An 8,665-nucleotide genomic window follows, 5' to 3' on the forward strand; every position below is an offset into this window, starting at 1 on the left:
AAGGAGACGTATAAACACCGTTCCAACGGACAACAGACATTATTCTCCCAGCCCTGCCAACGCTCAATAGCGGCACCACGCCGCACCTGGCCTTCTCGTAGAGCATTGGGACCGGTGACGACCACGTTCTTCGGACCGTGATTCTGAACAGCAAGCCGCAGCACATACCAGCCGGAGCCAGAAAGCGCTCCTGCAAGCTCTCCATCTGCTACAACACACAAGTAGGCTGATATCCATGCATTCACACTCTCGCTGAGGTTCACACACAATATATTACAACTCAAATTTGCTCACTGACTCACAAAACACACCATTTTGCGCATCCACTGAATCACAAACAATATAAATAATTCACTCTTACTGTATCCACATCACTACTGTTGTAGCTTGTTGTCATCTTGTGTCTACAATTAAAATAACATGACTCTCATGCATTTAACTCCTACCACTAAAATTAGATTAATAAACATATACTAAAGACCTGTATGTCCTTTCTGTGCGGCGTTTTGTTTGATGTGGAAATATCGATGAATCTGCTGTAAAAGAACATCACCTACTGAGAACCATGAGATTGAACACAATTGATTTGAATCTGATTTGATTAGATCAGTGTGAGTAGTTTCCTCGGATTATTCCAGTAGCTAAACAACGGAGGTAGTGCCCCATATATAAACGACTGATCATTAATTAACTCTTCAGCTGATTAATTATTCTTCTAATTATTAAGTAGTGTAACCCTACACTATTACATAACTAATCATCTCTGTATGTAATAACTCCAGAGGCGAGCATCTGCTTGCCTCCATAACACTCCACTGATCTCCTCTCCACCCATTCCACATTCCCTCCCCATTTGCCATCACAATCTACATGTATTAGGTCGTAATGACTTAGCAGTTAAAAGCAAATAGATGCCAGGGGACATACAGATGCCCCCCCACCCCCACCCCAACACCACTACCACCTCCCCACATTTCTTCTCATACACACACACTACCACCGTCACACGCACTCTGATGCCCAACTCTGGCTATTCAAGATAAATGATAAGGGTGTTTGTTATCAGAAAGTGGGGCTGTCACCCCCCGTTCAAAGCCTGTGGGAGTTGGGGCAGTGGTGAGATTAGGGTGGTGGGGGTAAAAGTTTAACAGCAAATGCTGTTGACGGCAGTGGTGCACATAGCAGGCAGTTGAAAAAGTAAGGGGGGGTGGTTAACAAGGAGCAAGTGACAGTGGGCTTTAACCAATTAGCACACTCACACACACACTTGGATATTAGCTGGTACCTGTGTGCGTGTGTCACTGCATCTAACACTCACCTAACTTTCTCTATCCCAAAGTTGGAGTCTTGATGTTATTTCAGTTTAGCGCAGTAGCAGCAGAGGCGGCTGATCGATGGATATTTTGCTGCTTGATAACTCTATTTCCTCACGCAATCTCATTTCAGTAAGCATAAGTATACCGAGGCCCTAATGTCTGTGCGTGCTGTGCTTAACACAGTTTGAAATGAATAACCCCGCTAACAGTCTCATAGCCATTACAAGCAGGACTTAAATGATCATTTGGGAGGATGGAACCACTGATAGCGTTTTTGAAATAATCGTAATATCATTTTCAGTTTGCCTAAATCATTCTAATGAGATGTGCCACTTAGCGACCATGTTGGAGCTGAAATAAGGGCCTGTGTTTCAGCTATGTCAAACACACTGGATGTAAACGGCTGCAAAAATATGGCCGCCCACTGCTACAATAAGTGGCCTCAGTGTGTGTGTGTGTGTGTGTGTGTGTGTGTGTATGCGTCCCATCAATCCCACAGTTCCATCCAGCTCTATTTGCATCACGCAGCCATTCCTCAAACCAGCAGATCATTTTGTTGTTGTTGTTGCTGTTGATTGAAGCATTTTATTTTCTAAGGATACAAGCGCACACACACTCACAAATGGGCTCAGGAGAGAAAGGGAGATGAATACATACATTCATCTGGATCAACAAATAAATTATTCAGAGCGATATGACAGCAGATGTTTGGGAGGCTGTGATTCAGTGGTGGTCTCCACTCCAACTTTTGATCAGAAATTCAAAAACAGGCCCTGTGTGGCCGACAGACGGCTGGATGGGAGTCTGCGCTCTGGTTCTTATCTCCCACCCTCTGCCATCTTCTCATCCCAGATATTTCTGAGGCCTTTGTTTAGGGGAGACGCTTTGTGGAGAGGCTGCAGACCACAGCCAAATGGTGTTAACTTCTTCATCGCAGCTACTAGGATACCAGATCATGTCAGGGAAGAAAAAATTGGTTGGTAGATTAACATTAAGTAATGAGGCAGGCTGAACAATTTTTTCCTTTGATGAGGATGTAACAAGACACAAAGGATACATAATTTGAACAGAGATGGAGGATAAAAACACAGCTAAAATCATTTTCCTTTTTAGAGTCTCTCTATTAATGTCGCAAATTAATAGTATACATCTGGTTTCCTCTCTATGAACATTGTTTCTTGGTGTTGTGTCCTGGTAAATGGTAAATGGACCTGTACTTGTAAAACACCTTTCTAGTCTTCCGACCACTCAAAGCACTTTTACATTGTATGCCACATACACCCTTTCACACACATTCACTCAGTGATGGCAAAGCCCATCAAACGGAAACTAACTCATTCATACACATTCACACCAGTTTGGGGTTCAGTATCTTGCTCAAGGATACTTCGCCATGTGGCGGCAGGAGCTGGGGACTGAACCAACAACCTTCCTATTAGTGGATGACCTGCTCTTCCTCTGAGCCACAGCCGCCCTGGTGGATTTTGGGCCTTGGATAGCAAACCAAAAAAGTGGTCTTAACTTGTCAGAAGCAAAAGGAATAAGATTTCTTAGGTTATTAACTCATATCAAAGAGTATTTATCAGATACAGTAACAAATAGAGCTGCTGGAGCTCAACCAGAATATGACTTTGCAAACAAATGCTAATGCAGATAAACTTCTGTGAAAATCAATCTTGCCTGGAACCATAAGAATAACTGGTGTTGTTAATGTTTTGTGGAATTAATGCCAAAGATCTCCCTTTATGGATTAAAAATGTACTTTAAAAAAAGAGAATACTTCATTCTTTATTTGCACATTCATAATTATATACGTTAGGGCATGCATGTTTGACATATTTTAAAGGTCCAGTTTGTAACATTTAATTCAATTCAATTCAATTCAATTTTATTTGTATAGCACCAATTCATATCAGAAGGGAGGACACTTTTCAAATAGAGCAGGTCTAGACCGAACTCCTTATAACATTAACACTTTAGGAGGATCCATGTCAGAAAGTCAATACAGTATTCATATGTATGTTTTTATTAGTGTAAATTTACCTGAAAATAAGAATTGTTGTGTTTTCTTTACCATAGAATGAGAAGTTTTTATCTACAGAGGAAGCAGGTCCTCTCTATGGAGTCCGCATTGTTGAACTGCCATGTTACTACAGTAGCCCTGAAAAGACAAACCAAACACTGGCTCAAGATAGAAGTTTTGCATCAGTTGTCGCTTCCCCTACACACTACAGTGTGCAGTTGGTTACAGCGTGCAATTTTACCACAAGATGCCACTAAATTCCACACACTGGTCCTTTAAGCAAACTCACAACATATGTAACTCTCTTGTCTTTCCAGACAGTCTCAGGCAAATTATGAAACACTTTATAGCTAAGTGACTTTCCAACCAACAGTCAACGCTGTTTTTTTAAGCATGTCCACCATCACTCCCTAACCATAGTGTTCATTATTGTAACCATGAAAATAATGCTGCCTTAACCTCAGCAAAGCAGTAATTTTAACCCAACTATTATCTTTCCCTAACCAAGCCTTAACCATTGTCACATCATAAAACATGTATTTTTTTAAGAGTTTTGAAGGAACAAAACAACGTGGTGGTCCTACGGATATAGGCTGATGTTTCCATGTGTTGTTCTAGAGGTCATGAAGGAATGAAGTACTCTGTTGTTTCAATTTGAGCACTCGTTCAAAAAGACTAATATACAGCAATGTAAGCTGCATGTTACACTGACAAACATGCTAAAAGCTGCTAAGCATGCTAAGCATTCATATATTAACGTTTTGTTGTTGCTGTGAACATGTTAATGTAGCGCCCCTGATGCTTACCCAAAAGAAGTAATAGTAAGGCAAATATCATCTACCTAGGTCCTAGGTGTGGTGCCTTTAATAACTCAGGACAAGTTAGTATGAGGATTGAACAGTTGACAATTTATTGCCTCAGGCAATCCAACAATATCAACAGCAATTTACATGGAATGAAAATAAAAATAAAAAATAAAATAGAGCTCTCTCAGTTGTAAAAAATAATAAAAGAAAAGAAATAGTCCTTTAAGGAGTCTGGTATTGAGTTCAGAGTTCAAGGTTCAGTTCCTGATCCTTGTACGTGTGTGCACTGAGTATGCTACTACCCAGGTAGAGTTAACCCTTTAGGCGCCGGGTTTATTTTTAAAAAAACTAGATTTTGACATCTAAATTTCAGAAGGCTCTGGCTTGGAAAAGTTTGAGATAGAGACAAAGTGTAAATGAGACAAATATTGAGAATGACCTAAAGTTTATCTAGGGAGTAAATTTTCCCATCTAATTTGCATATTATGACGTCATATGGTGGCGGCCATATTGGATTATGTAATTTCCATGAAATACCTGATATTTTGAAAGAGAGTTGAACTTATTTCATCAGATTCACCCCCCTCCATCCATTTGTTATGTTGTCCACATATCAAATGAACAGGAAAAGTAAATTGTAAGCCAACAGTCGTAAACTAGAACTAATTAACAACCACAAAACTCATGGAAACAGTAGGCGTTTTTTATGATTAGTTTTTTTTTACAACCACCACCCCCATTGGAGGACACTTTTTCTTTTCTTTTTTTTCTTCTCTTCTTCATTATTATTATTATTATATTATTATTATTATTATTATCATATAATATGAATAATAATAATAATTAGTGGCCTAATCTGTGCCCATCTATCCAGATAAAAGTTTGTAGTATTTGTATAGTGTGGAGCCTCTCATTGCAAGGCACATTACAGATACAATATGAACAATATTGAGACCCCCCCAACCACCACAATTGAATTGAATTGAAAACTGAATGTGCTCATATCTGGTTATGGAAACTGACTTCAGAGTCTGGCTGTTGCTGGTCCTTACTGAGCCTGTGAGTCTAACTGAGCCCTGAAATCCAAACCACAACACCTGAGCTCCTACAAAAGCAAACAGAGAAATCCTGGCTCCAGTTTAAAACCCATTCTTCATTTTGTCTGTTTTCTGGCGCTGAGGTCCCCAAACAAAAGCCTTCGACACATGTGGCTGCCAGAGACACTGAATATACAAACCATCCGTCTGTTTGTGTGACGTCTTTTAAATCAAATCAGCTGCTTCCTGCCAAGAAATAAGTTCCGCTTTACAACGCACTAAATTCTCGAACGAGGCTTTAAAATATGGCAACCTCTGAAAACAAATTCAAGCGAAAGCTGGTGTTTGATTTGGTGTTGAGGAGCTATTTTTGGAGATTTCATTTGAATGTGTTTTGCTTAAATAAACACGTGAAAGTTTCATGAGGTGGCGGTGCCGCTAGAGAGGCTGGTTTGTGATGGTAAGTGCTGTGGGTTCAAACTGATGGGCCATGCTGGAAAGTCTGACAGAGAGAAGTAGTTGATTAATGTCCTCATCTCTGAAGATTACCTGTGAGGATGCCCTTGAGCAAGGCACTTTGTCATTGACTGTAGAGGCTGTTCTGTGGTGAAGGAGGGCTGTGCTTTTCACAGGACGCCTCCCCGCTGTGGGAACAACACTTTATTTCTAAAAACACGAGGGAGGGATTTTATTTTCTCTTATCTTGTTTCTTTAACGGACAACAGCTTTAATTAGGGCCTGTACATGTATTATATGGGATGTGTGGCTCAACAGCCCTAAACTGCAGCCCCAGCATCACGTTTCACAGATATACAAGGAAACTGGCGAACAGGTATAACAAGTCCAGACGTACAAGAAAGGACCCATGCCCCAAACCCAACAGGAAGTCAGCCATTTTGTGGTCATTTTTGGAGATTGCATTCGTTGTACTTTAATAAACTCCTCCGTGGGAATTGTTCTGATCATCTTCAGATTTGGTCAGTGTAATCTGGAGACCATCACGCAAAAACTGATCATTGAAGGGCGTCTCAGTGGCGTGGTACAAAATTTTGATCTTTTGCCAAGAAACAGCAAGTTGCTTCAGTGTACTTTTTTCAATCTCAACCAAACTTCACATGTTTGATAAGAGTCTTGTCCTGAACACATATACATGCCAATATTCAGATATAGTATAGCGCCCCCTACTGGAAACAGGAAATTTCACGTTTCATACTTTTATGTACAACTCCCTGTGGATTGACCCAATCCAACTGAAATTTGGCAAGAAGACCCTGAAGACATGTTACAAGTGACAAAAAAGTTTGTGTTTGTTGGTCATTTGACAATTTTTTCAGGTATTTTACTTTACCAGCCTCCTACAGAATTAATCTGGTCGACTTCAATTAAAGGTCAGTGCCATCTAAAAACCATCATGATGAAAATGCTAATTGTGAGTTTTCATTGTCCATGGCATGTTGTCAACTTTCGATATACCACAATGAAAGAGGAAACTTTGTGTAGTTTGTCTAATCAGCCCCAATGATTAAAACTTAATTTATCATGAATACTTGGCTTCACCCAAATTTCACATTAATAACTGCAACCACTAAAATTATACTTTTCTCCGAAACTTAAGCATTTAAACTTTGAAAATGCTGAAATATAAAAGAAACTTGTGTGTTTTGCTAACTGAAGCCTCTCTATCAGCACCATATGTGCTTTGGCCGCCTGGCTTTGATGTCACTCTGTGGCACATCACTATCTAACACAATAATTACCATGTGAGCAGATTTGCCCGCAGACTTTGTCTCGCTATAGCTGATGCACTACATAACATAATGACACAGAGCAGCTAATAAGAGCGTCTTTGAAGTCTGCTGAGGTCTAATTTGTTACTATCAGGCGGTTGTTGGAGCCTGGCGGCTGTCAAAGAGGACTCCCTCTGCCCCGAGTTTGACACAAGATGTCTTGTATTTATCACGTGTATGAATCACTGTTTCTACTCTCCTCTGTTTGCAGTCTCATCTTTAGGCTTTAAGTTTCCCCCCATATTTCTGTGCTGCTTCCCCTCAAACTCCTCAGGCTTTATTGTCGTGATGGCAGATGGTGAGACTTCGCACCGGCAAAGAGGCATCTTTGATGAGCATGCAGGGTTTTCTCGCCTGTTTGGTAACTCAGTGAACTTGAGTGTGTCTGAGTGGGAGGAGAGGAACAGCGGGGGGTCATTAATGAGCGAGCAGCATGGAGCAATTTGGGATGTTTCTGTTCATAAGTATACAATGGAAAGAGCTACCTGTTTATGAGTTCTCATCTGTTTTTTGCCATTTTACTAAACCAGATGGTAAATGTCTCTCCTCCTAGAGCCAAAATATCTCTGGAGAGAGCAACTTTATTTAACCATTTTCTACAATGACGACGTGCAGCAACACAATAACCAGATGATTTATAAACCTAACAAACAGACCTAAAATTAAAGCTGAAATCCTCAAAGACCCTCAGATGCTGGTGTTCTTGTGGCAAGTTTTCAGACAAAAACAGTGGGAACCTTCCCCCCCACCAGCCTCCACTGACAAAACCAGTTATTTTACCTTGCAGATAATGGCGATACGCACTTCTGCGTAATGGCCGCAGTGTAAGCTAACGTTCCACAACTTCAGGCTCAGATTGTTATTTTAAGTGTCATTGTAGAAAGGATCCCTACAGACAGTCCAAAGTCCCTGATCATGATGAAAGCTGAGATGATTATCTGTGGTCAAGGCCTGCTGTCAGCAGATGTGACCACCCGCCACCTCAGGAGCTACAGTTAGCAGCCCTCGTCTCCATCACCGCTCCTCCGTTCGGTCCCTATTAGCGGTGTGTCCCTGCTCCTGCAGACCACCAGTGGAAGTCTGTGATTGGCCCTCTGGAATCTGTACTGCTTCAGTCAAGTCCCTGAAAGGGAAACTCCAACTGATGTCACACTTTGGATCAGTTTAATTGCTAGGGGGAGGATGCTCAGTCCGTACAATGTGTTCTGTGGCTCTCGAGGGAGATTTTTACAGGGTCTGGAAAATAACTGGAGTGATGTTATCACAGAGATTAAAGCTGAAATCCTGTTACAAACTGGGGGCGTGGAGTACCAGGAGGGGATACTATCTGTAGCAGATAACGTCTGCAGTGAAGAGATGCTATCAGGTTGCATTATGGGGAGTGTAGGATCCAGTTTTATGTGGGTCCTGACACAAACTATGGCATCATTTGTCCTGTCCTTGTCTAAATAAAAGCCCGAGAGGATTGAGAGAGGAAGTTGGACTACCTGGTAAGTGCTGAAAACGTGTTGCCCTGATCAACCAAACTCTATTTAGAAAACAAACATTTTAAACGTTTTCTCGTCGTTGCATTCAGACTTTGTTGGTCTGTCTGCAAGATGAGGAGCAAAGTCTGAATGCAGACTTTTTACAAATCTCCATCATGAAGTAATTTCAGCATCATTTTGATCTGTTTTTGACATTAAAGGACAATTCC

Source organism: Morone saxatilis, unplaced genomic scaffold, assembly GCF_004916995.1.
Source record: "Morone saxatilis isolate NCDOM2014 unplaced genomic scaffold, NCSU_SB_2.0 Contig3, whole genome shotgun sequence".
NCBI lineage: Eukaryota > Metazoa > Chordata > Actinopteri > Moronidae > Morone > Morone saxatilis.